Here is an 18,768-nt window from a genome sequence, read left to right on the forward strand (position 1 = left end):
TAACTTACCTGGCACAAGAGCGGGGCAAGTAGCACGGGCTATGGTGAGCCCGTAACTTACCTGGCACAAGAGCGGGGCAAGTAGCACGGGCTATGGTGAGCCCGTAACTTACCTGGCACAGGAGCGGGGCAAGTAGCACGGGCTATGGTGAGCCCGTAACTTACCTGGCACAGGAGCGGTGCCTGTCGTTCCCTTTGAAAATAATATCCTTTAAACCCAAGGCTTACCAGCTAATAAATACATTACAGATGCAAATGATATCAAGTTATCGAACTTACAGAAGCATTACAAGTATGAGAATTGCCGAAGAGGAAAACCCTACACTACAAAAGCACTATTACCATCAGATCAAACCCCCCAAAAAATCTGAGGCGACAGAAAGGTTATTATTTCCGATATGTCATTAACACACACTGGTGTTATCGAGTTGACATCTGACCACGAATTCAATTAATTCATGTCCATTATAATATACAAGTGGGGATTGTTGGTTAAATATATATTATTAAGTACGGGTTAGGTGATATTTACGTCCAAAACGAAGTAGGTTATCTTCAAGATTATATAAACAATCTTGCTTCTAAATAAAATAGATAGGATTGTTGTTGTTTTAGATTCAGCTACTCGGAACAAAAAAAAAACCAAGTAGCACGGGCTATGGTGAGCCCGTAGTGGATTTACCTGGCACAGGAGCGGGGCTGTAACTGCTAAACATGATTTATGCATAAATGTCGAGGTGTCGGCTAGTCTACGTTCACATAAAACAAATGAGCTGTCGCTGTTATAACCATGGAGACAGTTACAGCCCCGCTCCTGAACCAGGTAAGTCCACCACGGGCTCGCCATAGCCCGTGCTACTTGCAACTATTTCTTCAGAGTAGCCGAATCTTATTAAACAACCAATGACGAAGCGTTTAGTCATATTCACCAGATTATCAACATCCGCCCACACTGCCTCTACGACCAGTTTCATCAACAAACAATAAAGGTCTGGTTTTTGTTTTGTTGTCATCGGTAACAAAAAAGTCATTTTCCGTGTCAAGCAAGTTACACACTCACGCACTTTTAGCGGACAACAACATGAATAAAACCATTATTTTATACAACCTGTTCATCTGACGGTAAACATAAATTAACGCAAATTTCTTACAAATGTTTCTGTTCAACTTAAAGCAGCAGAAAAAAACTTTAAAAACATCAATTTATACGCCAAACACTGCCTTAGTTACAGACATCAATCCCAAAACTTGGATAAAGGTTACCATTGCAACCTCTTTGTAAAATGTGAAAACTGAATGAAATTCACCCCATACACACACACGACACTAAGACAAATCCATTTAATAAGTTGTGTCGACTACATCAGTCCTGGAAATGGACTTATATCAGAAAGATCTTCACTACACGGTGAATAACTCGACACTCGCTTACCCTACAGCTGAATTTCACTAAACAATCCGCTTGGATCGCCACTCACCTCATATATAACACCGAGAATGTATGGCCAAGACGCTGCTAAGCTGCACTAGGTACCATGTGAAAATTCCCAGGCACAAGAAACACAAGATATGTGCGAGATAAAGGCAGTACACGAGAGAGCAGGAGCGCACACCCTCCACCACCGGCGTCCAGCTCGCTACTGACGACACCCACACCCAAACGTAAACATTCCACTGGCCTGCCAGGCTGGGACGGGTGATCCCTCTCAGGCTGGGACGGGTGATCTCTCCCAGGCTGGGACGGGTGATCTCTTCCAGGCTGGGACGGACCGCGGGACGAGAAGGACGTGATGGGACGGGTGGACGAGAGAGTGATCAAAAAAAGGAGTACGCTTTGGAGTGCATGAAGCTACATTGACAAGGAGGAATGTGGAGGAAGAGACAGGCCACAGACGAAGGGGCTGCCTGAAACGCAATGCGTGTTAGTGGCTTGGCAAGAATGTAAAAACACCAATGTTATGTACTCTCACAAACCCAATGTACCTTTTTGTATATATAAATAAATAAATACAAAATAGGGACGGGCTACGTACTGACGGAACAAGGACAGATGGAGTGGAGGACGCCGAGCGAACACCAAAGACTTATGATCCGATATTTCCGTCGAAATTTTATCTTGTCTTTCAATACTTAGGAAGGAGAGCGAGAGAGGGGGTCTCTGTGAGCCCCGGTAGAGACTAATCACCTGGTGAGAACAGTAAGTGGCTGAACTGCGCCATCATCCCACTAATGACTAGTAAAACAATCTTTCTAAGTAAGATTGTATACTACTGATACATAACTTTCCATACGGATGACACCAACAACAAATTATTTTTTACTTTTTTTTTTTACTGAGGTGTTTATAGGAGCGGACGACTTCTGACTCCTGTTAGGAGACTGAGGGCTTCCTCTTCCCATAGCTCATGCTAAGTCTTTGCCAGTTTTCCCTGGAACACAACCCGCCAATTGGTTTACAGTCAAGTACCCAATTACAACTGGGTGAACAATAAATTATTTCTAGATGTACAGAGCTATGGACATATGAGCAACAGTTAAATAAGACGACACTTAGCAGCTCGAGCAATAACAGTGAACGAGTTCTAACAATGTTGAATACTTTGAGCAACAGTCCTCTACAGTGATCAACAGTACTCTAACAGTGAGCAACAGTCCTCTACAGCGAGCAACAGTCCTCTAACAGTGAGGAACAGTCCTCTAACAGTGAGCAACAGTCCTCTACAGTGAGCAACAGTCCTCTAACAGTGAGCAACAGTCCTCTAACAGTGAGCAACAGTCCTCTACAGTGAGCAACAGTCCTCTAACAGTGAGGAACAGTCCTCTAACAGTGAGCAACAGTCCTCTACAGTGAGCAACAGTCCTCTAACAGTGAGGAACAGTCCTCTAACAGTGAGGAACAGTCCTCTAACAGTGAGCAATGAAGTCATCAAGCCAGGGAGCAGGGAGGTAGTCAGGTTGAGGTGGGGGTCACACCCTTTGTCTCGTCTGGTAATCCATCGTAAATCCTCAGTGATCTACTCCTGCTGCACGGGTCATTAGGGGCGTAATCCACGACAATCCCCACCGGTATATTGCTGAAGGTATACGAGCACCCGTCAACTAGTATGGTCCTGTCAACCGGTTGACCCGGCTGGTCCTGTCCACCGGTTGATCCGGCTGGTCCTGTTAACCGGTTGATCCGGCTGGTCCTGTCAACCGGTTGACCCGGCTGGTCCTGTCAACCGGTTGATCCGGCTGGTCCTGTCAACCGGTTGACCCGGCTGGTCCTGTCAACCGGTTGATCCGGCTGGTCCTGTCAACCGGTTGATCCGGCTGGTCCTGTCAACCGGTTGACCCGGCTGGTCCTGTCAACCGGTTGATCCGGCTGGCCCTGTCAACCGGTTAAACCGGCTGGTCCCCCTATTATTTGGACCCCATGGAGGTAGTGGTGGAGTGGTTCCAGCACCAGGTGGTTCTATAAAGCCAGCAGCAGGTGGTTCTAGAACCAGCAACAGGTGGTTCTACTGAGACTGGTTGCAAGTGGTAGATACGGTTTATGTGGCAGTTGAATTGAAACATTATTTCGTGTCGAGGCAACACTTAGTTCACGTTATTCCAAGGAGGAGGTGGAAGAGGAGGAATAGGAAGTGGAGGAGGTTGGAGAGAGGCAGGCTCGTCGCCCAGGTTAACATACTGCTTGCTATTGATTTACCTCCTCTCTCTCTCTCTCTCTCTCTCCTTCCCGCCCTCAGAAGAGGCCAAGATCAGAAGGGAGATGAAGAGAGAATGGTAAGCCTACATCTCTCTCTCTCTCTCTCATTATCCAATTAGTCTAGTATTTCTCTCTCCGTTTCACTTGAGTACAGGTGGAGAGACCGGAGCGCCGCATGACAGACTGTGGGGGGGGGGGGGGGCAAGACTAGTCAGTATTCACGGACTGTGAGGCTGTGGCTGGCGACACAGACTCGTCCAGCTTCATGCTGAGGCCTGTCTGTGTCATCGTATCTCAATATTCTTATCTTAAATACACCCGGGTTATGCTTTTAGCTTGTCCCGTCAACAACAATCACCCTTACCAACAATAACAATCGACCTCACCAACAACAACACTGGGGGGTGGTGGAGGGCAGCAGATGATGATGGTTGCTTAAAAGTTGCAAAGAATCTATTACCAGCTTGCAATAAGAACTTATTGACCATAATACTCATCAGCAAAGAACTGATGCTAATAAGGGAACCACTCTGATGGTAAACAGAGACGTGGTTTGGATAATTTGATGCTGAGCTCAGGAGACTGTCAGACAGGGCAAGTACGCAGTTACAACCAGTCATTTGGGCCTAAAACCTGCCCGTGGCTCGTCCTCACAACACCTGCGTTGTGGTATGTGTTTGACCACATAACACAACATATGCACTCATGTAGGTATTGTGGTCATTGGTCAGACGCATACAACACTTAAACCTATGCAGGAATGAATGAATGCATGTATTAATGAATGATTCCATTGTAAAAATATTTTCTACCACAGACACGGCCATGAGCTAAAAAAATTATCCATTTTGGGGCTCGAACCCATTCTTGGGGTATCAGTCAATCTTACTCAACAAGCTTAGTAAACCGTCATAAATACGACGTACTGGGTTAAGTTAAAGCAGAGTAATATTGACGAAAGATGAGGTGTTGCGAGGGAAATAACCTAAGATATATCTGATGCAGTTTAGGCTACGAAGGGTGAAGCTACCGCATCCCTTGCTATAAAGGGTAGTCTGGGTTATATGGATAGATAGGCGTGTCGGGGGAGGGTTGAGGGGTGTATAGGGGTTGGATAGGGACGAGAGGGACAGGGGATAGGAGCAGGTGGGGAGGGAGAGGGATCAAGGAAGAGGAGGAGGGCTTCCTCTTTAATGTCAGGGGTGAGGTGCGTTGCGCCTTGCTCGGCCTGCAGCCTATCTCCATGCACACCTTCAGCTTCCTGTACAACACACACTGGAGGTACACACACAGCTCTTTACATTGCCTACGTGAGACCAGTCTTAGAGTATGCAGCCCCATCATAGAGCCCCCACCTGAAGAAACACATAAGGAAACTGGAAAAGGTTCAGACGCTTGCGACCAGGCTCGTCCCCGAGTTGCGAGGGATGGGGTACGAAGAGCGACTGGAGGAACTGAACTTGACGACGCTAGAAAAAAAATGAGGGAGCAGGGAGATATGATAGCAACATACAAAATACTTAGGGGATTGACAGAGTGGAAATATACGAAATGTTCACACTGAATACTAACAGAACGAGGAGACATGGGTGGAAGTTGGAAACTCAGATGAGTCACAGAGATGTTAGAAAGTATTCTTCTAGCGTGAGAGTAGTGGGGAAATGGAATGAACTAAAGGAACACTTTGTGGAAGTAAAGTCTGTTCATAGCCTTAAAACTAGGTATGATAGAGAAGAACAGGAGTCATTGTTTTAAACAACCGGCGGCTAGAAAGGCGGGATCCAAGAGCCAGTGCTCGATCCTGCAGGCACAAATAGGTGAGTATAAATAGGTAAATACCCTTTATCAGATCCAAATAAAGATATAACGAGAACCCCAAAAGGTTTGTAAATTTGCTAACTGGATAGATCGTACGTAAAATCTGGGCACAAGAGCTGAAGCTCCACTCCCCAGCAAGCCTAAGGAGGAAAGGACACTGGTCGTTTACCTTCCGAGAACAACCAACAGGGTCCGATACGAACATATATATACAGGTCACGATTCAACAACCAATTACGAATTTACTTACGACACCTGTACATCTTTCAACAACCATAACGGCTTTTATTTATATTTATTAAACAGTATACGAGCTTCGATGTTTCACAACCCAAGTCTATTATTATTATAAACAATCATCTCAGTGCTTCGGTACTCATAAACTATTTAATAAATGTAAACTAAGGCGCCTTGATTGTTGAAAGATGCACAGGTTTCGTAAGAGTTCTTAAATGTTTGATGAATCGTGGCCCGATAAACAAACATTCGTACCACCAATAGTATTAACGTTTAGTGAAGGGTGTTGGTGGCTGGGCTCCAGCTCCTCGTCCCTCTGGTGATCAATTTGGTCCCTAACGCGATTATTGGATGAACCGCAACCCGTTGTAAATGGGAGCGCCAGCTGAAACCTTTCAATAAATACAGAACCGCATAGTTTAATTCATTTATTGTGCACCCATCCAGAGAGAGAGAGAGAGAGAGAGAGAGAGAGAGAGAGAGAGAGAGAGAGAGAGAGAGAGAGAGAGAGAGAGAGAAAGAGAGAGAGAGAGAGAGAGAGAAAGAGAGAGAGAGAGAAAGAGAGAGAGAGAGAGAGAGAAAGAGAGAGAGAGACAGAGAGAGAGAGAGAGAGAGAGAAAGAGAGAGAGAGAGAAAGAGAGAGAGAGAGAGAGAGAAAGAGAGAGAGAGACAGAGAGAGAGAGAGAGAGAGAGAGAGAAAGAGAGAGAGAATGAGTGAGTGAGTGAGTGAGTGAGTGAGTGAGTGAGTGAGTGAGTGAGTGAGTGAGTGAGTGAGTGAGTGAGTGAGTGCGTGAGTGTCAACAGAGCCTGGGCGGGAGTAACCATAGCAACGCTGGCCCCGCGCCACACCACCACTAATTAACTAATCTGTATACACCACCACTCACTCATTTCAGCTGTAATTTCCCCCTCGCACATTTCCACTCATCACTGCCGATGTTTAATTTAATTAAAATAATGTTAAGCAATCATCACGCAGGCGAGGAGTCACAATAACGTGGCTGAAATATGTTGACCAGACCACACACTAGAAAATGAAGGGACGACGACGTTTCGGTCCGTCCTGGACCATTCTCAAGTCGATTGTGAATTGTCACATGGTAAATGATCACAACGTCTAATCAAACGTTCGATTAGACCTTGAGACGTCCCTGTACTGGGAGGTCGACGCCCCCTGCAAAGGGAGGTCGATGCCCCCTTTACCGGGAGGTCGATGCCCCCTATACCGGGAGGTCGACGCCCCCTGCGCTGTGACCGCCCATGAGCGTGTCTCTCTTAGGCGTGGGTGCTATGGCGGGTGTGTGTATTAACGCCCATCAACTTTATACCAAGAAATCACAAACAGACACCAGCTAGACGTATGGAACTCTACCCCCAGTGGTAAAGTCATCAAAATAAATGAGGAATAATGTTGGTGTTGGGAACCATCCTTGAAGGTCTTGTTTTTTCTACCCAACACCAGTCACACTTATCGCCTCTGTCTGCTACTGTTTCCTGTTTGTTAGGTACTCAGTCGCCAATATCATCAAGCTCTTCCTGGCAACTCCTGATACTTGTAATTGTCTTTATGCGGAACTGCGTAAAAAAATGATAGCCTGGAAACTACGTAATTTGCCCATTCTTATCTCTACTGCCTAATTTGTTAATTTATCCTAGAACGTAGACGAGGAGTCACAATAACGTGGCTGAAATGTGTTGACTAGAAAGACACTAGAAAGTGAAGGGACGCCGACATTTCGGTCCGTCCTGAACCATTCTCAAGTCCATTGTGTCGACTAGCACTCCAGTAGGGTTCTTAGGCATAATTTCCCTCTCTAATAAGTGTCAAGTACACTAATGAAGTGTGCTTAACACTTCTTAAACAAACAAAATTTTGTCTAGTTGTTCTACTATTCTTTAATATTTAAGGTATTTTTTTCATAGCAAACTTGTCAGCGGTACTGGTCTGGGCTTAGGACTTGACTGACCCCTCTTATGTTTATTAGAGCAGCCAGAGGAGCGTCCCTGACGAAGCCAGTTAAACTAGTCGTCTGGTGAAAAACTCGATGCACTAGAATATGGCATAATATACTGGTGCAGTGAGTATTATGCCATATGCCCAAGGAGAGGTCCCAAGATTGGGTTGTACTAATGCCGACAGGTTTTGGGTTTGAAATATGTATGTGGCGCAGTTGATGAGGTGGCCCATCTCTTAGTCAGTCAGGTTAAACATTGTTGTTTCTGGTCAGAAAGTGGATAGGTGACAGGACAGCCTCGCCTTTGGTTAGGAACGTGAATAAACAAGATAGGATTAATTCTTGTTCCGGTCAATGATATACCTCATTAACTGCATTAACTAGGTAGTTCAAGTTAACTACTGGCTTAAAATACTCACGCATTAACCACCCAGCAGAACTATTAACTCAACCATTTAGTATGCATGTTGAATTATAATGATTTATACTTAGTCCAGGATATTAATATAACTTATTGAATTAAATATTAAATAACTTTAAGAAAATTTAATTGTCTCCCTAAACACGTAATGATCTTCCCCCGGCCCCGATAATATATTTCCCTCATACACAACTTGTATGACACCAAACCGAGCTTTTTAAGAACGTGAGAATAAAGGAACCTAGACGCGGCCTACTGGCCCATGCCAGACAGCACCCAAACTCATTCATATACAAGTCTAGAACTCTTGCTTGAATAAACCGAGTGATCCCGAGTGATTTATTAATTCTGCTAGAATTTACCTACTTAAAATTATCTGTTAGATTAAGGACCTGCCCGAAACGCTGCGCGTACTAGTGGCTTTACAAGATTGTAAATACTATGCTATGTATTATCATAAACCCAATGTACCTTCTTGTATATTGATAAATAAATAAATAAATAAATAAATAAATAAATAAATAAATAAATAAATCCCACGTTGGCTGTTACCCGGTAATTCCAACAATATGTTTGTAACTACATCTATGTATGTACTTTTCCTAAATAAAATGTTATTTGTTAATTTGATCATGAATCACTACTCCTGTTTCCAACACAGTGACTCCCCGGGGCCTCTCCTGACACTATAGTTTTGTAACTTGTATAAATGGTTTCTTTTGTGCTGATTTATTGAATGCCTTATTAATTTGAGCATGTTGTGGCCTGGTTGACTAGGGCGTGTGCGTGGGGACACCCACCGCATAGGTTCGAACCTCATCACTGTTCCTACGGATTTTGTCATTGATAAATTAAGTTGGTGTGTTTATTAGTTTATATATTATGTAAATATCTCCTTTGTTACTGCCTTGCAGCCTATTGTATATATCATCTACGTCACCTCTGACTCTTCGTCTTTCCAGAGAATGTAAGTTAGGAATTTTAATCTCTCTCCATTAGACAGGTTTCTAACTTCTAACTAATGGTTAGAAGTTAGAAACTAATGGTTAACTAATTCTAACTTCAATGTCTAGACGAGATTAGCTAGAATACGAATGTTAGAAACTTTGTGAGCAGCCAATACGTCACTACAGTGATATTTAAGTAATTTTTAGTCTCAGATCAGTTTTTTTTTATTCAGTTTGAAAATTTTGTTTAGGAAAGCTTTAAGAGAGAAGTAAAAGCAGAGGAAATACCAGGAAATTGCAACTTCCTGTCCTTCAGCATGCGAGAATGTCACAGTTGTCCGCGCCACGGATACCAGCCAGTGACTTCAGGACGTCCGGACGAGGACCTCGCACGATGCCGTCTCAACCATGACGTTTCCGGCACCTCGTTGGTAGTGTTCGTGGCTGGCGTCGGTGGTGTCCGTGGCTGGCGTCGGTGGTGTCCGTGGCTGGCGTCGGTGGTGTCCGTGGCTGGCGACGGTGGTGTCCGTGGCTGGCGACGGTGGTGTCCGTGGCTGGCGTCGGTGGTGTCCGTGGCTGGCGTCGGTGGTGTCCGTGGCTGGCGACGGTGGTGTCCGTGGCTGGCGACGGTGGTGTCCGTGGCTGGCGACGGTGGTGTCCGTGGCTGGCGACGGTGGTGTCCGTGGCTGGCGTCGGTGGTGTCCGTGGCTGGCGTCCGTGGTGTCCGTGGCTGGCGTCCACTACACAATGATTTATTATTAACTATTATATACAGTACACCTCGCTAAAGCGAACACAGTACAGTTTAGTCATATGAGATTCCCAGACTGGAATTCACTGCCAAATTTCAATATATCCAAGTATTTTTAATGTGAAATGCTGTTATTATATGCATATAATAATTATATGCATAATTTGTTGAAAAACTTATGCATATAATAACATAATTTTTTGTTACAATAATATTACGGACTGACATTTAATTTATTTTATTTATTTATTTATTTATTTATTTATTTATGCATATACAAGAATGTACATAAGGAATGTGAGGATACAATTATGGTAATTACAGTCTTGTAAAGCCACTAGCACGCGCAGCGTTTCGGGCAGGTCCTTAATCTAAGAAAATTTTAAGGAGGTAAATACTTGCAAAATTTATAGACAAAAAAATGATAACAGATTACATGGAATGAAAAAAAAAAAAAAAAAGATGAGAGAAAATTATAGGTACAGTATATTAAAGCACATAGGTAGCTATGATTGATTGCAATGACAGCTTAAAATGGTAGTTGACAACAAATTGGTAGGCACAATACAGCAGAAACAATATAAGATTGATTGCAATGACAGCTTGAATGGTAGTTGACAAAAATTGGTAGTCACAATACAGCATATGGCTAGCACATAAAAGAAGACAGCAATGAACACAATGATAAGGTTTGATATTACATAAAAATTAGGAGATTGGGTACCACTAGGTACAGAGCAAATTTAAAGCTCAGTGTAGGAAACTAAATAGATGAAGTTAGGTACTTTTTGGTTTTGCTTTTAAATAAGGCAAAAGTTTTACAGTTTTTCAATTCACTAGGGAGTGAGTTCCATAGACTAGGTCCCTTAATTTGCATAGAGTGTTTACACAGATTAAGTTTGACCCTGGGGATATCAAAGAGATATTTATTTCTGGTGTGGTGATAATGGGTCCTATTACATCTGTCCAGGGAGAGTTTCAGAGCATGGTTTGCATTTAAGAACAGGGTTTTGTAAATGTAGTTGACACAAGAGAATGTGTGGAGGGAGTTAATATTTAGCAAGTTTAGAGATTTAAATAAGGGAGCTGAGTGTTGTCTGAAAGCAGAGTTAGTTATTATTCTGATAGCAGATTTTTGCTGTGTGATGATGGGCTTAAGGTGGTTTGCAGTGGTAGACCCCCATGCACAGATACCATAATTAAGATAGGGGTAGATTAGTGCATAATATAGTGAGAGGAGAGCAGAGTTAGGAACATAATATCTGATTTTGGAGAGTATACCAACTGTCTTAGAGACTTTCTTAGTTATGTGTTGAATGTGGGTGCTGAAGTTGAGTCTCTTGTCTAGGAATAGGCCAAGAAACTTGCCATCATTTTTATTACTGATGTTAATGTTGTCTATCTGTAGCTGAATTGCATTTGATGATTTGCTTCCAAATAAGATGTAGTAAGTCTTTTCGATGTTTAATGTTAGTTTGTTCGTTGACATCCATAAGTGGACTTTTTTTAATTCATTATTCACAACATTATTTAGTGTATGTGGGTTGAGGTTTGAGTAGATAAGGGTAGTATCGTCAGCAAACAATATAGGTTTGAGAATATTAGAGACATTAGGCAGATCGTTTATATATATAAGAAATAGAAGAGGTCCTAAGATGCTGCCCTGTGGCACTCCAACGGTAATTGGTAGAGTGGAAGAAGTTGTATCATTGATGGTTACATATTGGTGTCTGTCACTAAGATAGGATCGGATGTAGTCAAGGGCAAGGCCTCGGATTCCATAATGCTGGAGTTTAAGTAAGAGGTAGTTGTGATTAACAGTATCAAAGGCTTTTCTTAGGTCAATGAAGAGTCCAATCGGAAACTCATTTTTGTCAAGGGCTGAGTAGATAATGTCAAGGAGACTAATGATTGCATCATTGGTACTCTTTTGGGACCGGAAGCCAAACTGGCAGGGGCTGAGTATGTCGAATTTTACGAGGTAGGAATAGAGCTGTTTGTAAATAATTTTTTCAAATATTTTTGATAGAATGGGTAGATTTGATATTGGTCTATAATTGTTTATGTCCGCCGGATTGCCTCCTTTATGGACTGGCGTTACTCTTGCTTTTTTGAGGATATCAGGGAAGGTGTGACACTCTATAGATTTGTTGAACAGTAGTGCTATGGGTGGGGCAAGGGCATGGGAGGCTCTCTTGTACACAATGGACGGAATTTCACTGGTGTTCCCTGCCTTGGTTTTTAGAGAGTGTATGATGGACGCAACATCTGCCGGGCTGATTGGTGAAAGGAGAAGAGAGTTTGGATAGCTGCCTGAGAGATATGTGTTAATATGTGTCTGAGTCTGTGGGATTTTACTGGCAAGATTAGCACCAACCGATGAAAAGAAACTATTAAATTCATTTGCCATTTCTAAATCAGTTGACGGTATATCCCCATCCTTGTAGAGTTTTATTTGGTTATGTGAGTGTTGTTTAGTTCCTAGGATACTAGAGATAGTTTTCCAAGTGTTTTTCATGTTGCCTTTTGCTTTATTGAATCTATTCACATAATATGCAAGTTTTGCCTTTCTTATGATACTGGTAAGCATTGATGAGTACCTTTTAGCTACTTCCTTTGAAACTAGGCCAATCCTAACTTTCTTTTCATATTCATGTTTCTTGTTGATTGAGTTGAGAATGCCACTTGTGAGCCATGGATTTCGAAATACTTCACATCTTAACAAAGAGCAATACATCCTAACCAAGAATGGTTACAGTATAAGAATGTAAGAACTCCTGTAAGTAAAAAAATAAAATAACCAGACGTTATATGATAGTATCCTCAACAATAGATAAAAAAATAATTGCAGAACTCCAGTTACCTAATACCAACAATGAATAAAACCAGCTTATCATAAGCTAAGGTTGTTGTTGTTGTTGTTAAAGATTCGCTACCTGGAACAAAAGGTTCCAAGTAACACGGGCTATGGTGAGCCCGTAGATAGTTAACCATATATATAAGCTAAGGGATTTGTAGATCAGTATTTAAAGGGAATTCGGAAGTACTAATAATACAGCTGATGCCATTTATTGACAGAACGGTCAACAGTAAGACATAAGATACAGCTTATTTTTTTTTTTTTTTTGAGATATATACAAGAGTTGTTACATTCTTGTACAGCCACTAGTACGCGTAGCGTTTCGGGCAGGTCCCTGGAATACGATCCCCGCCGCAAAGAATCGTTTTTTCATCCAAGTACACATTTTACTGTTGCGTTAAACAGAGGCTACAGTTAAGGAATTGTGCCCAGTAAATCCTCCCCGGCCAGGATACGAACCCATGACATAGCGCTCGTGGAACGCCAGGCGAGTGTCTTACCACTACACCACAGAGACTTATGCCATCTGTTGACAACAAATTACACTATTTTACAGGTCACGTCTGTTACGGCCCTCTCGGGACGCAACGGGGTTCTTACTCTGATGTTGTTAGAGGAAGTTGTATCCGACCCCAAGCCAGTAGTGGCTTTCAAGGGATGTGATCCGTGACGCAAGAAACTTAAAGGGGGAAGGGAAAGAAAGTTAAGAACTTAAGACTATAATTATTACCATCACCAAATAATATATATATATATATATATATATATATATATATATATATATATATATATATATATATATATATATATATATATATATATATGTCGTACCTAGTAGCCAGAACGCACTTCTCAGCCAACTATGCAAGGCCCGATTTGCTTAATAAGCCAAGTTTTCATGAATTAATGTTTTTTCGACTACCTAACCTACCTAACCTAACCTAACCTACCTTTTTCGGCTACCTAACCAAACCTAACCTATAAAGATAGGTTAGGTAGGGTTGGTTAGGTTCGGTCATATATCTACGTTAATTTTAACTCCAATAAAAAAAAATTGACCTCATACATAATGAAATGGGTAGCTTTATCATTTCATAAGAAAAAAATTAGAGAAAATATATTAATTCAGGAAAACTTGGCTTATTAGGCAAATCGGGCCTTGCATAGTAGGCTGAGAAGTGCGTTCTGGCTACTAGGTACGACATATATATATATATATATATATATATATATATATATATATATATAGTTTGAGTTTTCAGTTGTATATAGTCCTGGGGACCATTCAGGCTTGTTTGCATATATATATATATATATATATATATATATATATATATATATATATATATATATATATATATATATATATAAAAGAGTGCACAGGGGGAGGGGTATTAACACTGTACAGGGGAAATACACAATCGTCTTCTGCTGAAGACTCTGGATCCTGATTCTCGGTGCCTTCGTGGTCTCTTGACGAATCCTTCGACCAAGCTGAGTCTACCCCAGACACAGGCCAGCCAAAACACAGTTCCACTGGGGGCACCGCCGTGGAGGCCGTCAACCACAAGTCCAGCAGGTCTGCTGGCAGGTTCCGGATCAGCAAGGCTGGTTAGGCCACTCCACGAACGATATAAGGGTAACGCCCTAGACAGGAGCCTCGTGTGATACCACAAATCACTCTCCTGTCCTCAATACCCCAGTGGATAGTCGTCTCCAGCAGTCGGTCCCGGGTAATCCTTCTACTGCCACTCCACCGGCAGGGTAACACCACAGTGTTCTTCCGGGAGGCGACTCACAGCTGCTACAGCAAAGCACAAGGTATGGGGACGGCTGCCTTGGGTAGACTGACTCAACTTCCATCCCAGGTCGACTCTGTATGCAGACACGTCATCAATAACTCGGACACACTAAGGCACCTCACTTAAATAAATAAATAATAAATATGTTTATTCAGGTAAGGTATATACATACAAGTGATGATACATTAATGGATTGATATATAGATAGAGCTAGTACATACAATGCCTAAAGCCACTATTGGCCTGTAAGCGTCACTTACAGGCTCAGACACAAACGCCCACCTATCCACTCCATAGATGGCGCTGGTGTCTGAGCACCACCTCACCAGAGGTCAGCAGCGGCTGTGTTGAGCGCTGAACGGGACTAGAAACTGGCCCTCGAGGCCAATACATCCCGTCCTCGCCAGGTGTCGTCGTCCATTTGGTGGGGGTTTCGGGAGCTGACCCACAGATGGCGCGGTCGTCACTGCTCCGTGCTCGGACGCTGGATCCGGGTTCGTAACAACGTCACATTACATTACATTACATTACACGTCAGCCTACAAAACACAGCTGGCGCCATCTGTTGCGTCGCCCAGGAACTATCAATAGCCAAACAGCAGCCCATAAGGCGGGTTGTTGTGCTCAAGTAGGAATTCTCGCGCTGGCATCTCATTGGTGGATATTCTTTGTTGACATTCACCATAACAGCCAATCACAGGAAGGGATCCGCTAAAGGTTCCTTCTACTTAATAAATCATCTTCGTTCAGCACACCAGCCCTGCTTATGACATTCTGCTTTAACTTTAATCAACCCAAAAAGGGAAGCGTTAATTATTTCAAAAGTATTAATAAAGTGATAATTAAATATTGCAGGATATAACAAATGTTATACAAACATGACCTGGCTACCTAACTTGTGATGTCATCAGTTGGAGTTAATTGTCGCGATACAAATAACATTGATAACACAATGCTCCTCCCTCCTATTTGACTATATTATTCAGTTAGATGGAAGTTTTTGTCAGGAACAAAACAGAAACTATTGTTCTTTTGCACAACAACAAGGTTGTTGTGCAAAAGAACGCATTTCTTAGTTTGCATATTATTCATAAAATAAAGTGTTGGCATTCCTGCAACAGCCAATCACAGGAAGGTATTTGGTGGAAGCTCCGCCTTCATCTGGAGGAGGCGGAGCGCTGACTGCCTTCAACACACCCAGCTGGCTTATGGCTCTCTTTTTTTTCATCTCTTGTATATATAAAATATGAATTATTATTCATTACTATGATAATTTACTAACTAATTACTAACTAACTAATTTACTAACACTTCGATGATGTTAGTGCCTTGATTGAAACTATTGGCAACAAATTCTCTTTTATTATACTTACTGAAACATGGTTGAAAGAGGATACTACTCAACTCTTTAACATGCCTAACTACTCAGCAATTCACAACTGTCGTCAACTTCAGAGAGGTGGTGGCACTGCTCTTTACTACCACCAAGAACTAACATGCTTAAAAGAAATTAGAACTAGAGACTGCTATGGGGAGTATATCTTCGCCAGCTTCAGAGTCAAGGGTGCCGAGTCTGTCCTGTCTGTGGGTGCAGTCTATAGAATTCCCAACACTGATGTGTCTGTATTCAACTCAAACCTTAGAAATCTAATACTTGTTAACAGACTGAACAAAAACCACCTAATTATCGCAGGGGACTTTAATATTGACCTCTGCGAGCCAGAACACCCTACTGCTGTTAGCTTCCTCAACTGTATGAATTCCTGCCTCCTCATACCCTTAATCACTAGACCTACTAGAATCACTGATAGCACTGCCACGACTCTAGATCACATCTGGACCAACATAACCTCTCCGCTTACTTCAGGTATAATCACCGATAGCACTACAGACCACTACCCCACATTTCTCTTAACTAACATTAGCAAACCACCTCTAGAAACAAGGGAGTTAAGCTTTAGGCTGCACAATGAAACTGCTATAAACAATTTTATAACTGCTGCTGATAATGTCAACTGGGAGTCCGAATTAGGTAACATAGGGGACATCAACCTAGCAGTGCAATCTTTTCTACAAACAACTCTTAGCCTTTATAACACCCACTGTCCTAGGCTTACAAAACAAGTCACAAGCAAAAGGCTTAACAATCCTTGGCTTACAAAGGGAATACTGAAATCCATTAACAAAAAACACGACCTTGAGAAGAAGTATAGGTTAGGAATTGTCTCCAAAGAATTCTCAAAGAATTACTCATTATTGCTAACTAAGATAATTAGACGAGCCAAAACTAATTACTACGAAGATAAATTTACTCAAATAAAGAGCAACATTAAACAAACTTGGAGCACAATTTCACAAATATTGGGATCAAAGAAATCTTTAAATAACAAACCGACTCTCCTGTCTAATAACGATGGTCAGCTTTCAGCCTCTGATTCTGCTATTGAGTTCAATAGGTTCTTCTCTTCCATTGGTTCATCCCTTGCAAATGATATTCCATCTTCCAGTACTGACATTAAGGACTATCTTACAGGTAACTATCCACAGTCTCTGTACCTAAAGCCTATTAACTCCACTGACGTCAATGAGATAATCCTTTCCCTTAAAACCAAGTCTGGTGCCCTTGAGGAGATACCAACTTTAATTTACAAAAAAGCCTCCAGATCTTTAGCCCCTGCTATTGCTTTGCTCTTCAACAAGTCACTTGAACTCCAAACCTTTCCAGATATTCTAAAAAAAGCGAGAGTAACGCCTGTCCACAAATGTGGTGACCCCACAGATGTTAACAACTACAGACCTATATCAATCCTGCCAAACTTGTCAAAAATTTTTGAAAAACTTATATACAAGCAGCTTTACTCATATCTAGCCAAACTCAATATACTTAGCCCTTGCCAATATGGCTTCAGACCCAAAAAAAGCACTAACGATGCACTTATTAGTATGCTTAACTCGATTCATACAGCTCTTGATAAAAAGGAGCTCCCTGTTGGGTTATTTGTGGACCTGCGTAAAGCTTTTGATACTGTCAACCACCAAAACCTTCTTCTTAAATTACATCATTATGGAGTCAGAGGACACTCCCTACAGTACCTCGAGTCCTACCTTACTGACAGGCTCCAATATGTTTCTGTGAATAATACAATTTCTCCCACCCTACCCATCAACATTGGTGTTCCTCAGGGCAGCATACTTGGCCCTCTCCTCTTTCTCATCTACATTAATGACCTTCCAAATGCCTCCCAACACCTCAAACCAATTCTATTTGCTGACGACACAACCTTCATTTACTCCAGTCCTGACCCTCTTGCTCTAAATGCCACAGTAAATACTGAGCTAAATAAAGTCCATCTTTGGCTAACTGCCAACAAACTCACCCTTAACATTGACAAAACCTTCTATATTCTGTTTGGCAATAAATCCTCTAGTCTTATAAATCTCAAAATAAACAATACCCAAATTTGTAACAAATTAGATGGCAAATTCCTTGGCATTCTCATTGACCACAAGCTGAATTTCCAGGGACACATTCTAAATATATCAAAAAAAGTTTCAAAAACTGTGGGCATTCTTTCTAAGATCAGATATTATGTACCACGCCCTGCTCTGGTGACTCTCTATTACTCCCTTATCTATCCTTATCTCAACTATGGTATTTGTGCTTGGGGTTCTACTACCCAAAATCACTTACGTCCTCTAATTACCCAACACAAAGCCGCTATTAGAACAATATCCAACTCTGGCCCCAGACATCACTCGGTACCCCTACTCAAATCTCTTAATATGTTAGATATTAAGTCACTGCACATTCTCTCATGTGTATTATACATATATAAAACGCTAAACTATAATGCCAATCCTGATCTTAAAAGCTTCATAGAAGGTTGTAACAGAACCCATGAGCACCACACCAGAAATAAATACAGTTTTGATATTCCTAGAGTACGTCTTAATCAAACTAGAAATGCTCTGCAAATCAAGGGGCCCAGAATGTGGAATGACCTTCCCAACCATGTTAAAGACTGTACCTCTCTCAACCAGTTTAAGATAAAAACTAAACACTACCTAATAAATTCCCTGTAATCTACCTCACTCCTCTATTGTCAACCCATGTCTGTTATTTTCTTTTTTTTTCTTTTTTTTTAATCAACACTGTTTGTCAACCTATTGTATTTGTGCTGCTTTTTCAGTCATGTTCCCCCTTTTTTTTTATCTTTATTTGTATTTGTTCTCAACATCTTTTATTCTTTATGCTCAATTAGTATTAAGTTCTAGATATTAATGTTT

The 18,768-nt window shown here is 41.8% G+C and overlaps 1 protein-coding gene across 2 annotated transcripts in view; it reads right to left on the reverse strand.

Moving 5' to 3' along the window:
- Nucleotides 1–1,650, reverse strand: part of LOC123763177 (guanine nucleotide exchange factor for Rab-3A) — a 100,535-nt gene extending 98,885 nt beyond the window's left edge. The window contains exon 1 of one of the 2 annotated variants that reach the window (XM_045750182.2): nt 1,478–1,650. The gene's annotated coding sequence lies outside the window, so the exon portion shown is untranslated. The remainder of the gene's footprint in view (nt 1–1,477) is intronic. The other variant, XM_045750183.2, reaches the window with a different exon arrangement.
- Nucleotides 1,651–18,768: the final 17,118 nt, after the last annotated feature.

The sequence above is a fragment of the Procambarus clarkii genome, chromosome 49 (genome assembly GCF_040958095.1).
Source record: "Procambarus clarkii isolate CNS0578487 chromosome 49, FALCON_Pclarkii_2.0, whole genome shotgun sequence".
In the NCBI taxonomy this organism is placed as follows: domain Eukaryota; kingdom Metazoa; phylum Arthropoda; class Malacostraca; order Decapoda; family Cambaridae; genus Procambarus; species Procambarus clarkii.